General features: G+C 34.7%; 1 pseudogene; it reads right to left on the bottom strand.

The window, feature by feature from the left end:
* Positions 1 to 936: 936 nt before the first annotated feature.
* LOC149561339 (phenylcoumaran benzylic ether reductase IRL1-like) lies at positions 937 to 13,798 on the bottom strand (annotated as a pseudogene).
* Between the last annotated feature and the right edge of the window lie 10,007 nt (positions 13,799 to 23,805).

Below are 23,805 nucleotides of genomic sequence, written 5' to 3' on the forward strand. Positions count from 1 at the left end.
TATATTTGCAAAAGGACAAATAATGCTATGGGCAGTAGAAAGGGATAATGGTGTTGGCCCTTGGAGAAATGGGATCTAATTATTTTGAGTAATTAGTAGTTACTTTACAGATTTACAGATTCCCAACATCATTGTCTCAGTCAAAGGGAGAAAGAAAATGTCTTTTCCAAAAAATATATGTAAGAAACTTGCAGTTTGAATAAAATTGTTAATTTTTATTTTTATACTCAAAAACCAAAACGTGTCTCATAGCCTTTAAAGTAATATGGAAAATCCATAAATGAGATAACATGGCATTATTAAGATATTATTCAAACTGTACAATGTTACAAACACCTCAACCTAGCACTGACTTGAATAGACAAATTATGTCACTATTTTTAATATGACAAACTATTGCTCTCTTCCCTCAGTCATGAATATTGTTGATTCTGACACTTCGCGCTTCAATATTTCAGTGTGTCATCACCATTCATTATTGCTTTCATGTGCTACTAATTTCAAGCTGTAGAAAAGTGCCATCACATCTCAATATATTGCCATGAACTTTGGTGTGCAAGTTAAAAATTAGACCTGTACAGGAAGCCCTCTAATTTTTGACATTTAAGATGCAATCATACAATAATATCCACTACACAGCTTCGCTTAAGACAAAAATCTGTATGTTGATTAAAGTATATATTTTGTAGAATTGATATCTAATGAGATATATCAGACCTACGAGATTATACCAATAACAAATTTTGAAAATAATAATTGAGAAATTTTTATTCCAAGAAGACCTACATTATGTAAAAAGCTACATGACATCAGGCATACAGCAGATTTAAACATCAAATACTTATAGAATGGCATACAACAGATTTAAACATCAAATACTTACAGAATGGCCTCAACCAAGAGACAATCTTCCAACTCAGACCCCAAATGAAATTTTCATTTCAATGTGGGACTGTATGGACTGGGAGATGGAGCTACAGCAAGATCAGGTAATCGATTAATAATTTCATTAACTGCTTCTAGGCATGTGTTAAGCATTTTTTTCTCTATTTGTACCAATTGTGTTGCCACCTGCCTTTTGGGGTCCGTACTTGGGTCTGCAAGCTGATCCAGTGCAAATATGTTGTAAAAAATCACTTTGAAACATATGTTGGTTGAAAAAGTATAAGGATATAGTTATCCCCAACATGAAGGGAACAAATTCTTACCACTCTTTCATCTTCACTAGCAGTTGATGGATAGCCTGCAAGTCATTCTCTGAAGTAACTAGATAACTAATCTAGAACTGCTCTTTCTGTACATGGACTCACCTGCACTCATATTCTAATTGGTTAAATTGACTTTTCATAATAAAGGCAATATATAACCAGTAAGAATAATGAAACACATAAATTACCAATACAACGAGGTATGAATATTATCTAACAACCATCCCAATGCAAAATTTTGGGCCCAATAGTTTCTACAATCTAGAGATGACTATTTAATATTCTGTTTCTGCAATATAGATCTACTTAAGATAATTTTACTTTTGAGCAGCACCACGAAAATGACGTGTCCAAATATTTTTGAACTTCTAAGATGACAAGGAATTCTTTTTCTAGGAATTTCCTGGAAATTGTAATCCTTCCTTTGGTAAAAATATATATCTAAGATTAGAAGCATTCAAAAACTACACCTTCTCAATCTCAAAAAGGAAAAATATATACCAAAGATAGTACAAAATTAGATCTTCCTTTTAAAGAATCAACGATTTAACTACATCAAACGATATGCATAGAGGGTCGGGCAGAGACACGCATCGGAAAGGTGTAAGACAAATAAACCCATTACTCTTTTGTTGTCCATGTTTTTCAATGTTTCCATGTCTTAGTCGCTTAATATCATATTTCTTTTATCCATTGGTCCTCCATCACAAACTCTTTTCATTTATTGGCATAATTCCAATAACTGATATAATGCCACTCTTTTATAATAGTTTCACTATAATATCTGATAGCCTGACTTGTATTCATTCTGTAGGATTAGTAATTATCCTCAACTTTGCATTCTCTATTGTCAAGGCACAAATATTTGTTGTTGCTTCTTAGCCAGAAGTATAACCTTTTATCATTAATGTATCACGACACTCCAACATAATCCTTGGACAATCATAACAAATTCATATGAAATCGATTCCATGACAAAACAAAACAAAATCTTTGAGCTCTTCCTTGAGACGGCTTATAGTCAACAGAGCTGGCACTTATTAATCAATCAATATCATATCAAGTAACAATATTACTGAATTCTGCTCAATAGATGATAAATTCACAAATATTTTAGTTAGGCTAAATCAGTTCTCAACACTTACATTATTCAGAATATCAGAACTCATTTGCAAAAAGATGCAGCCTTCAGGATTACTTTTAAAATTTTCTTTCCAACCCTTACCAGTTTTGTCTCTTCAGAGACTTCACAATAACATGATACTTAGATACCTTCAGGTATCCCCACCTGAAGGCACAGCAACATAGATTTCCTTCTATGTGGCAAGCTGAGGCGAGACTAATCCTTCCAGATGTACCAAGATGCCCATAATTTAGATCCATCAGTAGATACTGAGCCTGAGTCAAACCTGAGACCAATTAGGAGCAAACCCAAAGTCCAAGTGAACTCCACTACACATTCGGGCTCAAAAAAGGGTTTGTGGTAAACCACATGAGAATCAAACCAGAGTTGATGTGTAGCATTGAGATCATTAGCCTAAAACTATGACTCACGACCTGCCTTCAGACCAACTTGGTTACACGTGCGCCATTAAAAGGTTTTGTGGTTAACTAGGTGAGAATCGAAATAGATTTGATGCGTAGTCTTAGGAACATTAGCCTAACACTATGCCTCATGACTTTCCTTCACACCAACTCGGATACAAGTGTGCCCTTTAAAAGGGCTTGTGATACATCCAGAGAGAATCAAACTGGTGTTGATGCATAGACCAGGAACATTAGACTTCACAGCAACTTGGCTACACACATACCCTTATTTTTGTCTTCCAAATTTATTATTGTTATTTGTTAATAAATACAGTATACTACTTGAGAAAGGGAACATTGCAGAGGTTGATTCATCTCTTTAGGATTTATCATATAGCTCTCTAGGGTTCTTTTAGACCTCATTATGTTATGCTATGAGTTTGTTAGCTATTGCTGCTGCAATCTTGGCTTATTGTCTAACACCCTTGAGTATCCCTGGGTTCAAATGGACATCTAGGCTTCCCCCTAGTAAGAATGGGGTGATATTATGTAAAAGCTTTGGTTTATAAAACCCTAGTACATCTTATTTTAGGGCTACAATTATTTACTAGGTTTGGGGAGGATCAAGAGGTGACTTCAGAGTTGTAAGTTCAAATTTGGACTACATATAGCAAGGTATCTTCATAGGGACAATGATTAAGATGTAAATTTAGAGTTACAAGTTTGGATTTGGACTTCCTAAAGAAAGATATCTTCATACTTCTGACCATCATTGAGGACAGCAAGAAAAAGGACAAGATTATCAAACCTAGCACTGATTTATGGGGAGTTTGACAAGGTGGTTTGAAAATTTTTCTAAGAACGGATAAGGTTTGAAGATCAACACTGAGAAATTTGTATCTTTATCTGCATATTTTAATCATCTTTATCTAAGGACAATAAGAGGAAATCAATGTAATCCATTTTTGAAATTTTTGAGCAAAATTAAAGGGATTTTCTGCACTTTCCCAAGTTCAGTGATTATTTGTTCTAGCAGAAATATAAGATCAATAAATCTGATTATAAATCTGAGTTGGTTGTTAAATTTCTTATTTACAAGTAAATTTTCAAATTTTTCTATGCCCTATTTTTGGAAATATTTATGTTTCTATTATCCCCATTTGGGAATATAATAAATTACATTCAGGTGGAATTTTCAACTAATTGCTCTGACCGCTTTCTTTAACTATGGGTTTGCTTGATGGCAGCAACCCAATTGTTGAGAAAATTTGGGGGTAACCTAGTCACTTCTTTTTTCAAGGTGATTTGAGTTCATTATTGCTTTAGTTCACCCTGAGGAATGTTGGTAGGAGGCACAAAAGCCCTGCATTGTCCTATGGATGATTCTCTTGTTGAGTTTGTATGGTTGCAACGGGTTTTATAATATAGCAGGTTTACAATTTTTTCTTGAGTTGCATGGTTATATATTTGCAATATCATTTTTTTCTACAAGAGCAGCAAAGATGCCAAAAGAATTGAAGTCAAATTCCTGAGTTGTGTGCCATAACCATAATACAGTGTGGTTTTTGGAAGGGAATGCAGACTCACAGTATCATATTCTATGTAATGGAATAAAATGCAACATATTCTTTTGGAAACAGTGGTCAATTTGCAATAGACTAGACCGCAAGTGCATTGTTATATTGTGTAATTCCAATCAAAATTTTAATAGTCCAGCACATTGATAAAGTTAATTGTAATAGGCTAGCTCATTTCAAGAGTTAATTGTAATTCTCTCTTTTTAAAAGAGCCTGTAACATTATTGATCATGGCATTATATTTTATGTAAACGAAAGTTTGCAGTGGTTTCCTACTATCTACCATAGTAGTAAAAATCTTCTTAGTAAAAAAAAGGCAAACCAAAAGATTCAAAAATTATCGAACTATCATGAATAAATCAAGAAAAAATCATATTTTAAACACATGTATTGTTGCACTTGCATTGTTGCACTTGCATTGTTGCACTTACAGCTGACATTTGACACTTGGAGTTGATATGCACGTTTCTTTGAGGTGGGTGATAACAAAGAGCTCATCAATTTTCACTGTGTTATCTTCTGGCTACAAGTCTACACCATTCTTCACTGTTTTTTATTTATACCTAATACAATTTTATTTTTCAAAATGTTTATCACTACCACAGTTTTTGACAGTTGGCTTCTTTATATTAACGCCTATAAGGAGCCATTGGATATTGGAAGATAAAGGTTATAAATCTCAGGTAGTTTGTCTGCGAGATTGCTTTTGGATTTGGTTGTGTTACATGAAATGTTGAAGTAAGATGCACTGATTTCAACCCATTCTAATTGATTTGTATAGATTCTTATAACCAGTTCCATATATTTAATTACATTTAGAAACTATCTTTTAATGCTTTATTTCAGTGTGCTACATATTCTATTTCATATTTGTGATATATGATGAGAGTATTATAACATCTGGAGGAACAGTCCATGAGTGGTGTGGCCAGTTGAAATGGTTTTACTTTCAATTTTACACCATTTAATACAAATAATCAGTCGAGATGACATTATTCGAATCCCTACAGATGGTTCAGCATTTATGCACATAGAGGAAAAGTGGCAACACTTCAAAGAAGAACCTCGTAATCTCAGGCTATCATTAGCAGCGGACAGTGTCAATCCATTTGGAGAGATGAGATCTATTTACTCGGTGTGGCCTATTTTTGTTATCAACAATAACATTCCTCTGTGGATGTCAATAAAGAGGGAGCACATTATATTGGCAATGATTGTTCCAGGTATCTTATCATTTGATAGTTATTAATTTACATGTACTTACAAATCTTGCAGTAAAATGGTCACAATAATTATGTAATGTTATTGTTCATTCAAGTAGGTAAATATCGAGTAAAAGATATGAATGTATATATTGAGCCTCTTATCGACGAGTTGGTGGAGTTATGGAACGGTGTCACTATGTATGACATGTCTAGACCAATAGGACAAAGACAATTTCAATTCCATGCAATACTTGCATGGACAATACATCATGCCCTAGGGCTAACACATTTTTGTGGTATGTTATAGTGAATTCAAGTTGCGCACAATAATTCTAATTATAAAAATCAACATATTTAATAATCCAATTACATCATTATCTTGTAGGTCTTCAAACAAAGGGAAAATTTGCATGTCCAATTTGTGGTCGAAAGATGAAATCTCGTCATTCAAAAAGTTTAGGAAAGCAGGTGTTTGATGAGTGTAGACACTTCCTCCATAGGAATCATAAGTATCGAAGTACGAAAAAACCTCTTTTCAATGGGAAAGAAGAGACTACATCAAAGCCACGAAGAATGACACCTCGCCTATGGAAGTTGGAATATAATAGAATTAATCGTCAAGGTAATGGCGTTCCACCTAATGGTTTATGTTTGTAATTTATATATTTCTATTGTGACTTTTGTTGACTAATTGTGTAATTGATGATCGTGAAGGTCGTCAAGGCAATACTGACAACCTTCCAAAGGGACTAAAAAGCTGTCCTAGATAATTCAGTATGTTACCGTACTACGAGCACTTACAAATTGTGCATTTGTTTGATACTATGCATATTGGAAAGAATATAAAAGAGACATTGTGTAAAATATTGGATGGAAGGCGTGACAAAGAAAAAATTGTCAAAATTTGTAATGACATACATGAATCCAATCATGCATTGAAAAAATTCATTCACTCAAATAGCAACAGAGATCAGATTAATATAAGTGCCCTTCCATGGTTATTAACGGAGCAGCAAAGTGATGCCATAAAAGAAGTCATACGAAAAACTTGATTTCCCACAGGATTTTCTGCGAACGAAACAATCTCATATCAAAAAAAAGTGAATTTGGGCCAGGGCTCAAAATGCATGATTGGCATACTTTCATCAGGGTAACTTATGTTCTTCTGTATTTACAATATATTCATAAACTACGTGTATTGTTCGTTATGTTATGTTAGAAAACAATGAAATGATTGGTTTATAATTACTATAGTACGTGCTTCCTCTATCTCTCCCAGAGCACTTCAACAATAACATCAAACAAGTGATATACGATCTTGGAAAATATATGAGGTAAGCAGTAATATCTGTTCAATTTGTTGTATATATTTATTATATTCGCAACTTGTTTTTCTTGCTATGTAATCTATAGTATATTATTTTGTAAAGTCTCATATCTATATATTTTTTGTGACTTGAATCTCTTAATGTAGGTGGTTGTCATCTAAAGAAATCCATAAAGAAGATATAAACTATTGGAAGAGAAGAATTCCTCATTTACTGTGTGAAATGCAAAAGTGTCTACCTCCAACTTTTTTCAATGCACAGGAACACTACCTCATACACCTAGTTGAGGAGATTGAATTGTGTGGACCTGTACACACTAGGTCAATGTGGATGGTTGAGAGGAATTTGAAATATTTGAAGGCTTTGGTTCAACAAAGAGCACATCCTAAGGGTTCTATGGTAGAGGGATATATGGTATACCAGACTATGGTGTACATTACTGAATATCTTCCTAAGTTTGCATCAAATATCCATGTAGATCACATTTGGGATCTTTAGCCTTTTAAAAAATTAGAAGGGGAGTACTTGATGGGGAAAGGTACATTGAGGAAAGTGAGAGATAATAAATTATAAGATGTTATTGTAATAAATTATTTCTTAATCTTCAAAATAAATCAATTGTAAGTTGTCTATTTTTTTTTGTACAAGTGCTCGAGACTGGGATGCACTACATTTGTATATTGCAAACAATCTTGATTGGATGATGGTATGGATTGAATGATGTCAACATTCTGGTTGCACATTAACATGAGAAGGTGTATCTTCATTGGTTAAAGAAGCTCATCGTAATGGAGATTCCAATGTTATGCAAAGGGAAATAGATTTAGCACATGGTTCAAGAGATTTCTAGGTACGTACAAATTTATTAATCACCCGTATGTTTATCAACTCACGATACAATAATTTTGATATGTATCACATATTATTGTAGGTTAAAACCACAAGGTTGTGTTCTGTAATGGTCAAAAATTTCACGTCAAAGTGTTGGATGACACGAAGAAAACTTGTGATTCAGGAATAATTGCAGTCTTTCAAGTGACTAATATTTCATCTAGAAATGACTTACATCCTCAAGAGTCTAAAAATCGATACTATGGCATTTTGGACGAGATACTTGAGTGTTACTTTAGTTCCTTCAAATTAGTACTCTTCATTGTCAAATGGTACAGGCTACGACTTAATCCAAATGATCCTGATAGAACTATTATTGGACATTATAATGGATTTACAATAGTTAATACAAGGTCATTTGAGCCAGTTGGGGATGAGCCTTATGTTCTTCCAAGCCAATGTGAGCAGGTATTTTACTCAGAGGTTCCACATAAACCAAGTTGGTCATTTGTTGTTAGACGTGAACCAAGAGGAAGGCCAATAAAGTATAATGCGATGGAAGAAGAAGATACTGAAGAAGTAGAAGATGATGTAGATGGTGATCACGATCGACAGTTATTGGATGATGTTTTTGAGACAAATTTTCATGAAGAAGAAGACGACGACGACGACAATGACGATGATGGCGAGGATGATGATGATGACGATGGTGATGATGATGATGAGGATGATGATGATGATGATGATGATGATGATGATGATGATGATGATGATGATGATGATGATGATGATGATGATGATGATGATGATGATGATGATGATGATGATGATGATGATGATGATGATGATGATGATGATGATGACGAGGATGATGATGATGGAATTTAGAGGTATGCCATCAATCCTTAATCTATTTAATATTCATTTCTTGATATTAATATATTTGTCTTATATATATGGTTACATAGTTTATTCATTATCTATTTAAAAGCTACAAGTTTCAAATACAAATAGAATACTGCTAATCTAAATTAACTATTAATCTAAATTAATTAAATAAAACTATTTAAAACACATATTGATGCGTGAATGTATTGAGTCTTATTTTCTTTCAAGTCAAAAGCATTTGTAAGTGTTTAGTTTAGAAAAGGGAATTCATTAAATATCTATAAAAGGGAGTTGTACCTAGAATATCATAGGAAAAACATAATATAAGTGCTTACCCAATTTTTTGGTGAATAATTATGCCTCCGCAGGTGATGCAGAGACCCTAGGTGGTCTTGCAATCATTCATAACAAGAGGGACTTCCATAGTGTTCTCACAACACCAACCAAGCATCTTCATAAGATCCCTCTCCTTGATCCAAGCCAACTCCATAACCTATTAGAGTGCACACAAAATCCTTATGCCACCTTAGGTTCTACATCTTTGGAATAATCCCATGAATGTCCCTCAATCCATCCAATAGATTCATCCAAGCAATCTAATCAACAAACTATCAAATGCTCACAATGCCTCAATAGGTGCCAAACTTGACTTCATCTTAACTAGGTGTTTCCTCCACCTCCACACACATCAAACAACTTCAAATAGCATGTCTCCAAGGTGACTAAGCCCTCAACTCATCAGCTGATACAAAAACCCAATTTTAGCCCTTCACTAGGCCTACTTCCCTAGTAGGCTTATAATGTGAGCCTGATTTAAGTATTTTATTGTGTACCTTTTAATGTTTTTAAATTTTATGTGATGCTAATGATGGATGTGATTATGATTATGATGTGATTATGCTCACGATAATTGAATTACATTTGCAGGAAATTGAACCCCTTTCAGGAGCATCCCGCACAGTCTCATGGATCGACAGGTATAAGTCAATACTCCTTATAGACAGTCTATTTAATACACTTATCAATAGTAAGCTTGATTTCTTCTAAGATCTCTCCCATTTGCAGGTACCAGTGAATAGGTATTTGTCAGAAGTGTCTTCCTCGAGTGAGGGAAATATAAGAATAGAAGAGGAAAGTGAGACATGCAGTTTATCTAGAACAGGGAGATTAACTAGAGGTCAAAGGACTAGAAGGAAATTCAATAAACGCATGAAATTTTTCCTTGCTCAAGGGGGGTCATGTTCTTATGATGATGAGATGGAAGGCGACATCAAGGTGCCCTTGAGGTACCAACATCTACAGAAACATTGGGTACCTAAGGAACTTCCTCTAATAAACACTGATTTTTGTGTTAACAAGAGGATATATCGCATAGCACCATCATCACTACATGGTTTGGGCCTATTTTCTATGGACGGCATAAAGGTGTCTTACAAAAAAGTTTCTGAATTGATGGAGTATGTTGGACCATGTTACGATTACAAAAGTTGGATGCATATTGTTAAATATAAAAAAAGTATGCGTAGGTATGCCCTCTTAGCAAATTATATACAACAGCAAGACAATAATCAAAGTAAAAGTCTGGCTATATACATTGATGGAAGGCCAAAAGCAACAGGGAATATTGTGGGTTTTATAAATAGTACACGACCTGGGTCAACTATAAAGCAACCCAATTGCATATTTGAGGCGCACGAGGGAAATCGTGTATTCATCTGTGCGATAAAATCAATATGTGCAAGGGAAGAGCTTCTTATTGATTACAATTTGAACCACATAGATACAAACGAGGCTACTATCATGGGGGTGGTACATACTATTAAACCAACTTCTAATCAATGACTCCAACATACCATTTAGTCAATAAATTTTTCGCTAACATTTTTATACTTGATCTTTGACACAGGGGCACAATATGGAGCAACCGCCCGGAGGGGATGCTGGCGATGTTCCCGACTCATCTACACACGAGCAAGTAAAACTCATTGTAATTGTGCAAACTAGATAGAAGCAAAATGTTATTTTTTTAATGTTGTTTTCTTCATTGTTTTGGAGTAATTTTGATAATACTAATACTATTGTTGTCACAGAGGGCCAGTGGTCGGAGGGAGGGACAGGAACCTACAGTCCCTGATCAGTAGCCCCCCCCTGAGGAGGACCCTTTTTATATTGATTTAGCAGACACTGATGACCCAATCGATTCGACTAAAAAGTTGCTAAAGAAAATTGGCAAAGAAATTTTGCGTTTGGCAACCATAAAGCCTACTACTTAGGAAATAAGAGAAAGGGGAGCTGAATTGATGCACACCTTCGAAACCTTAAAAGTAAGTATTAATGAAATTTTTAATTATAACAAGAGTTCAATAATGGTTTTTATGTTATGCTCTTTTATGGCATTAATTAAAATATGGATGTGTTGTCTTACAGAGTTTTTTGCGTGATTTTGAGCCCCGTTCCCATGATGAGGGTGCTACAGGTGGTTTAGGTAGATCGCATGTTCCATTCCCCACTTCTGTTTTCCACTGAATATATATAGGAATGATCATAATCATTGACAATACATGCTCAAGCAATCCTTTTTTTAATGCTCTAACAATCTTGTCCATACTAGTCCATGCGTTCTATATTTATCCATGCTCTAACAATTTTATTCTTCAACTTCACATCAATTGAATCCTATGATGACGTCGCCTCCATCCAAGACAACCACAAATCTCTTTCTGACTGTTGAGTTAGCAACACACAACTTACAAGCATCGACTGTTGCACCATCTGCTGGTACACAAATCCCTCTTTTTCTCTCTTATGACAGCAACAAACAATTTTTTTTTTACAACTTTTTAACATCAATTATCATTTGTTCTTTTATACTTCATGACAAAGACTTGTGAAACTTATGAAACTTTTTGCAATAGGAGCTGCAGCATCATTTCCTAGATGTTCCTATGTTCCCAGTACGGGAACGGTGAAGGATGTCACATTGATCGTCAGTGACGATGAAGGCATTCCATTAAAAGTAGCCAAAGTTCCATGTACTTTAAAGTTATTATTATTCTATAGTGATATAATAGTAATTTATTTTTTGATCACTCTTCATCGACTAATGATCCCATGATTGTTTTGTAGGGAATGATCTTTTTTGGAGAAAACTTGGTGATGAGTGTTTGCGAATATTTGGGCCCACCATGTGTACCTGGTGGAACATCATATCCTAACTAAAACCCCAAACCACTATTTTGATTTCATATCATTGCTATAATAGTTTTCCTTTTCATCCATTTCTTGAACTATATATATTAAAGGTAGCTTCACTTCATTTATGAGTCTAACATGTTTTTTTTACTTAAAAGGTGGAATAACCAATGCAAACCGTTGAAGGACGATCTTATAGAGAGCATGACCCAACTCTTTGGACCTCGTGCATTTGAGAGAAACAAGCTCCTTGAAAAAGGTCGTTTATGTTTGAACTATATTAGGGACCAGTACAAAAAAAATTTAAGGGATAACCCCAGGTACGAGTGTCTGCCCTATGTTCCTGAGGCTGAGTGGCAGGCTCTAATTTTGGATGGAAAGTATAAAGCTGAAAAGAATAATAATATTACACCAGTGGAGAGTACAGCAAGGTATGTGATACTGTTGAGAATCTAATTATGTACTAGTTAACCTCTATATTTATACTATCTAACATATTTCAAACTTTTCATAGATTGCCTAACACATCAAAGGCAACAAAGGCAAGACTCAAAAAGCACGAGACACACAAGCTCGGCTCTGGTGGTTTTTCGAAACTTCAAGCAAGAGTTGTAAGTATTAGTAAATGAAAAATTGTATCAAATTTTTTATGTAATGTGATGGGAAATGCTAGGACTCCTTTATTTAGCTCATCAATTATAAATAGGTCAATAGAATATAATAATAGTAGTGGATTTTCATATTCAATATAAACAATTCAACAACTGAAGTCAGACTCTGCAATCTAGATTAGTGAAGATTCCTTCATTTACTAATATGACATTATTCAAAATCTCACCCTTGATGTTTCCATCTCCATAGATTTCAAACTGATCTTGGGGAGGAGCAAGCTCAGAGGGATGGGTATGATAAAATTAAGGCCACCCAACAATAGAATTGCAGCAGATGTAAGTGTATGGAATGTTGGATGCCTCAATTGCCCTCCTAACAACTCTCTTTTCTTTGTAAAAGTTTAGCCCTAGTTCTACTGGATTGGCTCTATCTATATCATGCCCAAATTCTGAAGGAAGAAACCTCTAGATCAAAGTTCAACAATTCTTAAGTCTATTACAATTAACAAGCATTCATGGTAATAATGTTAGGGTCCTATGTTCTGACCTTAATAGTGCCAATTTCTTTAATGGCATCTACAATCTTAAGCTGATCTGTAAGTTGACCACCGCCCACAATTGAAATAACAATATCAATGCCTTGCATGGCCTTTACCATTGAATTATGATCACTTAAATCTCCTTGCAGAACACCCAGTATAATATACATGCACATTAATAAGACCCATTACAGAACATGTAGACATTAATAAAACCCCTTAGAACACAAATTTTTACAACTATAATATAGCTCATGATCCCAACCAAATTAGACTCATTGATAAGGAGATCACTGACCGAACACCCCTTCTTAACATAATTTCTAAATACCCAACTTCACAACAAGACAGTCAAACATGATTATTTGTGAGATGACCGCTATCTAACAATTTAGCAAATAGCTGCAATAGTAGTTACCATGGACAAACAAGCAAAGCTTAATCATATATTCTAAACCTATATGACCAATCAAAACAATCTACTGTCTATAAAATCAATATTTTAAACAAGTACACACACTTTACAATTGTGCCATACATATCTACCACAAAATCTTAGTTATGAACAGAGCTAGTGACATACATAGACAATGTTAACACCAAAATCTTTCAATTCGTGGAGGCACTTTTCTTTGGCAGAATCATGGGCAGTGATGGGTCTAATGAGAGCATAGGTAGAATGGCCTACATTTACAGCTGCAAGAGCAACAAAGCGACCAATATAACCAGTGGCTCCAATCACTAATATTTTACTTTTCTCTTCATTCACAAAATCCTCATATGAAGAAATCTCACAAATGGAGGCCATGGTTGAGACTGAATTTTCCTCCAATAGTTGAGAATAAAGGCAGTGATTGAAAGAATGAGGGAATGTAGCAGCACTTGCAGCCATTTTTATTTCCAAAGAGCTGAACTAACTCTTACCCAACTTAAGAATTTGGAGAAAATATGTTGGTACAAGCAAAGCATACAAACACGCAACATTTATATAGTAGATTGCTCCATCAAAACTGCTCAATTTTTCTCCTATTATATTGTGATGGATATAGATGATTTGCTGTTGATATTTTAACTACCCTACATTGGTTAATGAAACAATGCAAGTAAAATTCACCATACCACGCAAAAATGCAGGGCTCAGAGTTCAAGAGATGCCTCATAGAAGAGGATAAGAGAATTGGCTTCCAACAAGGCTATAGAGTCATGGTTGTACGGCTACGAGCTGAAATTAGTGTGGAAGGTTCTAATAATGATGCATCTGAGCCACAAGTAAATAAGCTAAATGAAATTTATTTCAAATTGAATACTTTACCAATTAGTCTATTTGATGTTAAGTTCCAATATAAAGTGAGTATATCTGTTTTAAGCAAGCAATGATAACAATGCGTAGGATGTTAGAATGCAGCCTGACAATCCTTCTACACAATCTGTGGATGCCGAAGGTTAGCATGATGTGCATCCTAGTGGTGGAGGTATACATTTTCTATTAAAAATTTTATATGTAATTGCAATTGGTGTTTCAATTAAAGTAACATGTTGTATAGCAGTTGTAGAGGATCAAGGGGTCGATGTTCATGACCGTGTTGACGTTGAGTCCAGACAAAATGACGTGGTCAGATCAGGTAAAGAGCACCACAGTTATGTTATTTAAAATAATTAAATACTTGTAACAATTATAATAAATTATTTTTAATTTAACTCTTTTATTTGTTATTGCAGAGGACCCCCCTTTGCAATAGCATAGGAATTTGAGATCATCAAGAACAGAGAACAGAACAACTGATGAGGGGGGAATTGATGATGACACTGATGCTCCTCTTAGAGCTTACATAGAAAAAAGAAATAGAAAGAAAAAAAATAAATGATTGTCATCTACATACCTTAATTGATAATGAATGAATTTTATGTCTCAATGAATTTAATTATGTGCTAATGAATGTTCATGAATTATGTGTTAATGCAGAATATTGATGAATGTTTCATGTTAATGAATCTAATGTGTTAATGAATGTTATCATGTGATATTGATTGAATGTTATTATGTGATATTGATTGAATGTTACATTTTATTAATGGTTGAAAGAATGAATGAATGTTAGATGTTAACAGGGAATGTAGAGTGATGTTAGGGGGAGGGGGGTGGGGCCAAATGAGCTTCCACCTTCATGTGGTTGGTCCTATTTAGTAGAGAATATTAAACTATTCTTGAAACAAAGTGAAGCTCAATAAGATACTAACAATAGGTAGAAACAAGAAGCAATAACAAGCTCCTTCTAGAACATAACTCTTACCAATTATTGCTATCTTCCCCACACTAGGAATCTCCATCATATTCTCATATGCCTACAATAAAATTCTTTTTCTGTCTTCATCAGCATCCTTTCTCTTTACCTCTGCTACAACCTTTTGAACCTTTTTGGTGTTAGGTTCTCCTTGCTCTTCAACACTTGATTTCTGCTCATTTGTTATTTGTCCTTCAAATGGACAACTTGTCTTCATATCATCCTTTTCTAGGTTCTTTTCCTCAACCTCATTCTCATTAGCTTTTTGCTTCAAAGCATCATCCTTTTTCATCAAAACATCTTCCATTGCTTCACCATGTTCCTCTTTTCTTAGGAACCTTTCCCTCTCAAAGATGCCAATGCTCGCTGACAATTTCGAAGTTGTCTTGTGCTCCTCCAATGGTGTTAATACCATCTTCTCTGCATTATTTGTGAAAGTGTAGGTGTTCTTTCTGACATCATGTAGGGATCTCTTCTCAACCTGCCAAGCCCTTCCTGAAATTATCTGACAACCACTCAAAGGTACAATTTCACACAGCACAACATCATTATACGATCCAATGGTGAAGGGAACATAAGCTTGCTCCTTCACATCAACACAACATCCAACATAAAATCCTTGTGCTTTGTAAGGCCTAACATGTGCTATTCTTGGTAGATTCAATTTGTTAACCATCTCAAATAAAACAAGATTTGTAAATGAACCACTTGAAACAATAACCTTTTAAAATTTCACAGATTGGAACATGAGGCTATCCAACAATGTTTGATCCTATACTTCAAATTTTTAGTCATGACCAACCACTTAGTTATTTGGGAAGACCCAGGTATGTAATTGCATTGTATTAGATATGGTTTACGTTTTTGTCAAGATTCTATTACTAAAAAAATGTTGTGCAGTTTGTAACTTCTAATTGTATGGTGTTTGAACATAATTTTTGTTTTAATTTGATTTAGTTAGATTGAAAAATGTCTACACAGTTACTGCTAGAAGCTCTTTCAATTTTCACCTGATGGAATGTAGAAATCTCATGTCTTCAAACATTTAATAGAATATGTATATAGAATTTTGCTCACTTTCTTTTATTGCAAGTCAATTATTCAACTAATTTTTTGGGATTGACATTTGAACTTCCATTTTCAAAGGTTAGAAAGATAGGCTTAGAAACTCAAGTTATGTTGAACCATGCCTGGACATCAATGTCTGGTTCAAATAATAGTAAATCTACGCAGGAATCTCAATCTAAGAGAAGCTCTAAGGTATTCTTTTGGTCAATAAATAAGTTTTGTTCTTGAATTGTGTTCATCATTGAGGTTGTACTGAGATTTGAAATGATCTATTGTTTTAAGTTCTTTCTATCAAGCTTTTGATTTTTCTCTCCAATTCATGCCTTTTTGGATTTTGGATTTTTTGGACTTTGGTTATGGTAGTTTTTATAACCTTGTGAGTAAAGGAAAAAATAATTGGTTCTAGTTTTTAGGATTGTAACAAGTCCAAGCAGGTCTTGTGTCATTTGTTGCTGGTTGCTGATACTAGTTTAAGAGCATAGGATGGTTTAATGTAACCTTGATCTTATATTTGATATGGCTCATTAGATCTACTTCCTATTTCCTTTTTATTTTCTCTATCCCTTGATTTTAACATTGTGTCAATAGAAATTAATGGATTAATCTATGTTGTGGTTCTGATGTCATTTTCAATTTATAAATTCTCTTTTAGATCATATGTATAAATTATTAATGTTATATTTGTGTAGGTATTGCTGTATAGTGGACAAGTGACCTCATGGAAGAGTGAAAATGGAGAAGATTTACTTTTCATGAGCAGTAAGGTGATTGTGACATCACTAATGAATTCATTATTTATTCCTTAGTTACTAATTAAGAAACTTGTAACATTTGTAAAACTTGACAAACCCAAATTTGACTTGGACTCAACTCAAAAAAATTTCCAAACATTAAAAAAGCACATTTAACAACATTTATAAGACTGATATCAGAGAGCAAATAAGTGGTTTGTCATTCATTCAAAAACAATAAAGAAGCTTAATACAATCACAGTGTTATATGATAAAAATTTGCAATTACAATTAATATTTTACAAATTTCTTCTATGAGTAGAACTTCTTAGTGGCTGTGTGGGTGCTCTTGAAGTTGATGATATTGATTCAACTTGAGAAAAATTATCTCTTTAATAGGCATATTTTAGGCATCTGCATCCATTCACATACCTTCTGCCTTCTTATGTGGTTATACCTTCTACCCATTCTGCTACTTCTTTATTAATTTTAGTTTTACCTTCCTTAAAAAAGAGTGTCTCTTAGGCTCATCCATATCATTGATAGTTGAATTTAAATATGAAAGTATGTCATGAAGGTCAATGAGAGGTAGATGCTAAATGTATTGCACAAGAACAGGGTTATTTAAGTACTATTGAGTTAGTATTTTGCACTTCTTGGTGTGGAGGGCTTCAAATGTGCTCAAATTCCACTCACAACTAGAACTGCTACAAGGCTAGCAAACTTCGAAGATTGTGCACCACAATCTTCTCACTACAAATCTACAAAGACAAAATTTAGAGATTGAAAAGCTGGAAAATAAATTGAAATTTTTAGTAAATGATTGATTTATTTATTTATTTGTACTAAGTTGTTACTTTTCTAATGTATAAAGGTGAAGATAACAGCCTTATGTCTGTGTCCTTGTAAACTTCTTCAAAATTTTGTCCTTAAGGTCATTGTGAGGGACCATCCTCTATATTCATATGTTGCGGCCATCCAGGATGTTAACTTTCAAATTGTGTTTATTTCTATTTTTCAATTTACTCATGCCAAATATTGGTATGTGGTGTAAAAAGTACAAATCTAACTACCACTCCAATGCATAGTGCTATGTACAAAAGACCGATTCGTGCATATGTAGAAGCAAAGGGTTTCCATGAGCTAGAGGTGGAGAATTTAAATCCTAAAGCTACTTGTCTCCATACAACAACCACAACATTTAAACCGAGAAAGAGGAAAAACTAAAGCCTCACTTGAAAAAGGAAGAATGAAAAAAAACCAAGTTAGGAAGTGAATGGGAGGAAGATTTTTAGAATCTAACCTTAATAGACCACCAAAAATAGTGGTAACAAGATACAAGGAGAGAAAATAGTTTTTGACACTTGGAAGGAACAGAAGCAGTTAATTTTTTGAGTCCTCCTTCTGTCACAAATGAAATGAGTACATGGATTGATGATGATTATGAGATTGTTCTTACTGCATCTCAACGTCATACATTGAGGATTACATAGTAGGGATTGAATCTAGGGATCATCATTCAGATTATGTGAAGCTACTTGGAGATAAGGATGTTGATCAAAATTATCCTTCACCTTTTAAAAAGTAAATGACATTGACTAGCATGTCAGTGTTTGTGCATGAGAAGAGTAATATTTCTAATGTCAGTCAATCAAAAAATACATTGTATGTCAAATCTAATCACCTCGAGGAAGATAGACAAAGAGATGTGATAGTGAAGGATAGGAACAAGTAGGTGAGAAAATTTTTTGATGAAACTATGGCAAGCGAAGAACTAGAGAAATTAAGGGATCGTGCTGAAGATGTTGAAAGAGCTCTATGATATCTAGGCATGCCAAGACGATAGCTTCACAAGAAAGAGAGAAGTTGCAGAAAATTAAATAGGAGAGATTGTTCAGACTAAGTATTGTAATTCAAATATTGCTTCAAGAACTTCACTCACATTTACCTTGTCAAAAATCTCAACATATAGCATTGAAGTCCTTTAAGGATGAGGTAACAAGACAGTAAGCAAGAATAGATCAACATCTATATATCGTAGGACCTTGGATTGATATAAGTGAAAAAATGATAAGTTGATAGATGTTCATGAAAACATAAAAAATAGAAAATCAAGGTGTAGGAACAAAACACTTCAAGGAACCAAAAGAAAAAGGAAGAAATGATAAAGTGGACAACCTAGCTGAGACCTATGACCTGAAATGTTGTCCAGAGAAATCAGACAAGGAAAGTTTGGAAGAAGAGAGATTTGACTTCAGAAACAAGGATAACTTTCAGCTTGTTAATAATCCCTTATTTGAGGTTAGAGCTAATGTTTGATGTTCCCTTATATGACTCCTAAGGGTCTGTGACTAAATCCTTATATTTTAAATCACAATAAACTTCTTTCTATTATTACTTATACTCAATTCTTTATTTTGCCACAAATAAATGTTAGGTATTAATAACAATATTTTTTTGGGGTAGATATATTAATGCAATTGTGTATCTTGATGTTATGTACAAGTAATATCACCCATGCTTCTAATATATTCTTTAATTCACTGCTAGAGAGATGCAACTAATCTTTGGTAAAGAATATAGACAAACAATATGCAAATGTCTTTTTAAGTAGTTCTGATATCTTCAATCAAACTTTGATAACCAAAAACACTTCCAATAATGATGGAAATGACTTTGTGAAAATTCCCAATCCAATCAATATCAAAGACTAAAAAAGGATTATATATATTGAAGTTGGAAGTATAGTGATAGCCAACTAAATGACCTAATGTCATAGATCCTGACGATCTAATGTTGATTACTGATCTACAATAAGTACCATTAGAATTTTTGTAGAGAAATTTGCAAGACCAAGTAATCACTGTTACAGATTTATCATAATGTAAAAGTGATATGTACCATACTGGTCTGAAGTTATTCACTGTATCTGATATCTGCCTTATTGATATGTGATATGATTGATTCTGTTTGGTTTGTAAAGACGTTGGATATTTATTTGATCTTTGTCTGATATAATATCTTTGTAATGGTGATGACCCAATGATGGGTGATCTGTACTGTTGCAATTTCTGATGTAACTCTTGTTACTTATGTGATATATATGTCACTATTTCTGATCTTAATCATTGTACTCATGGGATCTGGCTTTCTGATGTCTAGTGGATTACTACCACTTATGTCTGTATAGAATATAAAGTAATCTTCTATCTGAATAATGTGCTTGAAATGGTTATTGATGCCTTTTTAATATCATTTGAAGAATTACAACTCTTCATTGCATCTTTTAGTATTTGGCTCCTCTGTCATTATTGCACCCTTTTGGATAACTAATCTATGATTAGTATTTGTAATCAGCATGATATAATTTAAAGAGAAAACACTTACATTTTAGTATCAAGCTTGTTTTATGAATGAATGGAGAAAAACTAGCGACATATCCATTTTAGCTTTTTGTTTTTTACTGTTAGTATTTGATTATTAGAACATAACTATACTTCCTTGTGAATTGGAGTTTCATCAAAGATTTAATATTATTTGGATTTTTTTTCTTATTGTAGCAAAGGTTATGGAGGCCCTGAACATTCCAAGAGGTGTCTGGCATGTTCTTTTTTGAACACCTAATACTGACAGGTATTTTAAGTTTTAATAATATGGATCTGTATAATTCTAGTTTTAATATAATCTTATTGCAGGTTGATAGATTTTCTTAACAAGTTTTCAAAGTGTTTTCTGTAAAGTCATTGTTCACTCCAGTTTAATCATCCTGACTTTTAGCTGCAGGTGCCTTGCCTTTGGTCAAGCATAAAGCTTTCCTTAGGCCCATGTAATATGGTGGGTAATTTGTTGGGTTTCTCCTTACCAATGAAAACTTTGATGTGACCCTTACTATATGCTTTTGCCATACATAACATGAATAAAAAACTAGCAATACTACATTGATGTGCAATGGGTACACAATGGGTAAAAAGATGTTAGAAAATGATTGATTATGGTGTTCTTGTTCATGATGGTGGGAGCACACATTTTGGTCATTATTTCGGCTTTTTTGAGTCATTTAAACCTTTCAAAATTATTTTTATGCTGGGAACTCTAGGTTATAGTCTTAGAAAAGTATTTTATTCATTAACAATTGCTTTAATCTGGCTTGTAGGTGAAGTGCACACAATGTTCTTATTGTTCAAATAAATTTGATCCTTTCTTAGATTTGAGCCTAGAGATCATCTGAGAAGATTCCTTGTTGAAAGCATTATCCCATTACATGGCAATGGAGCAGTTAGATGGGGGTGTGAAAAGAGATCAACGTGAACCATGCAAAGTAAAAGTGAAGGCTCTAGAACAACTCAAAATTGATAAAGCACCACATGTTCTTTCAATTCATCTCAAGCGCTTCAGTGTAGTTGGATCTGGAGGAAAAATTGACAAAAAAAGTAGACTTTAGTTGTACGTTGGATCTCAAACCATTTGTTAGCAGTTCACATGTAAGTAGTCCTTACAATATTATTTGCTAGTGGATCACATTTTTAGTGGAATCTAATAATATAGTTTTTGTAATATATACCGGTTTTTTAATAAATATTGCACATTTGAATGATATTCTAGTTTCTCTGTCTATTGATCAATCATAGGAGGGCAATTTTAAGAATACTCTTTATGGTGTTCTTGTTCATGATGGCTGGAGCATACATTCTGGTCATTATTTTTGCTTTATTCGTTCATCCACAGGCATCTAGCATGCTTTAGATGATAATCGGGTATACATTTGCTACAGTTGTGAAGACATGTTTAATTTTGTGGAGCAATCTCATTATAATTTGTGTATAACAGGATACACAAAAGAACTATAATTTTATGTAGAACCTTTTCTTTATATGATAACACTAGTTATACTGAAGTTGCTTAGACTGATTGAAGTTATTCTTATGACATTTTGTACTCTAGGTCTATTCAGTCAGTGAGAAAAGTGTTCTTTCCTAGAAAGCTTACATGTTATTCTATATACGAGATAAGAAAACTAGCACTCAAACAGCAGTTGGGTCTGAATCTCAGTATAATGGCTCTAAACTAAAGAAGAGGGTGTCATTGAACATTGGACATCCAAAGGAAAACCAATTACAAGATTCATATGCCCCCTAGGTGAAAGAAAACATGCATTCTTTCCAAACGACAGCAATCTCTTTTAGTGTTGCAGGTGTAAACAAAATATCCCAACAGGTAGAAAATTTTTCAAATGTCAATTTCATTTCAAAAAGTCTAGAAAAGAACACAAGTTCTGGCCAGTCATGCAGTAAATCAAGATCATCAGCAGATCATGATGCATCATGCTTGCGGCGGGGCCACTATGGCGGCAACGCGAGCGGCCTCGTCGCGAGCATGATGAACCATGATCTGTTGATGATCTGGATTTATTGCATGACTGGCCAGAACTTGTGTTCTTTTCTAGACTTTCTGAAATGAAATTGACATTTGACAAATTTTCTACCTATTGGGATATCTTGTTTACACTTGCAACACTAAAAGAGATTGTTGTCGTTTGGAAAGAATGCATGTTTTCTATCACCTGGGGGGCATATGAATTCATATGCCCCATGATGCATCATGCTTGTTGCAAGGCCGCTGTGGCAGCGATGGCAGTTGGCATCGGCGCCACAGCAGCCCTGCCATATTGCTAACCGCGGACGTCGCAATTGCGACGTCTGCCCATGCATTGCGACAAAATGTGTGTCGCATGCTTAGCAACATCGTCGCAATTATTGACTATGCATCGCAATTGTGACACATTTGGAAACATTGCGATGGCCAGCAACATCAACACCAGTGCTACCGCGCCGCTAGCACAATCACATCCCCGTTGCAATTTTCCAAGACCGTCGCAAGTGCAACACCCAAGGAAGAACTGGAAAGGCTCTCGCCTCAGCGAACCTGTGGGCAGATGCCGACGCCACCCCGTCGCAATGTGTGGGGAAGTCGTCATAATTGCGATGGGATATGCATGCATTGCGACAGGAGCCATGCCAATTTAGAATGGTGAAATTGCGATGAATAGGCATCAAAATTGTGACGTCTAAGGATAGACGTCGTAATTTGTGACGAAAAAACAACAATGTCTACTGCCGTGACAGTGGCGACACATTGACGTCACAATGGCGACACTTAGCCATCACAAATCGATGTGAAATGTATTAGTGATGATCTTTTAGGAACTAAAATCTCATCCATATCTCGCACAAGGTTCGATATATGCCCCATCAATGATTGCAGCCCTATGGCATTTAGTGACCATTAGGGACATTTTGGTTCAGCACGCCTAAGAATGTTTGAGCACTAAAGGGGACAAGAGAAGGTTGGGGATAGGGTTTACTTGGCCACCTGGAGCTAATGGAGTAGACAATTTGATCCCACGACAAAAGATGAGAGAGATTTGGTAGGTGGCAACTTTTTACTGGCCAACATTGCAAGTTTCAGCATCACCGGAGATGGCATTGTAGAATGAAAATGGAATGTGATCTCCAAAAAGTGAGAGAGGTTATTGTAGGTCTCGGAAAAATGGTCCTGTAGGAACTAGAATCTCATCCATATCTCACACGAGCTCTGAGATATGACTCGTCAAAGATTTTAGCCTTGTGGCATTTAGTGACCCTTAGGGACATTCCGGTTCAGCATGCCTGAGAACGTTCGAGCACTGAAGGGGACAAGATGAGGTTTGGGATAGGGTTTACCCAACCACCTAGAGCTAATGGAGTAGACGGTTTGATCCCACAATGAAAGATGAGAGAGATTTGGCAGGTGGCAACTCTGTAATTGCCAACACTGCAAGT

The sequence above is a fragment of the Cupressus sempervirens genome, chromosome 4, assembly GCF_028749045.1.
Source record: "Cupressus sempervirens isolate cs-2001-9-10 chromosome 4, ASM2874904v1, whole genome shotgun sequence".
Taxonomy (NCBI): Eukaryota; Viridiplantae; Streptophyta; class Pinopsida; order Cupressales; family Cupressaceae; genus Cupressus; species Cupressus sempervirens.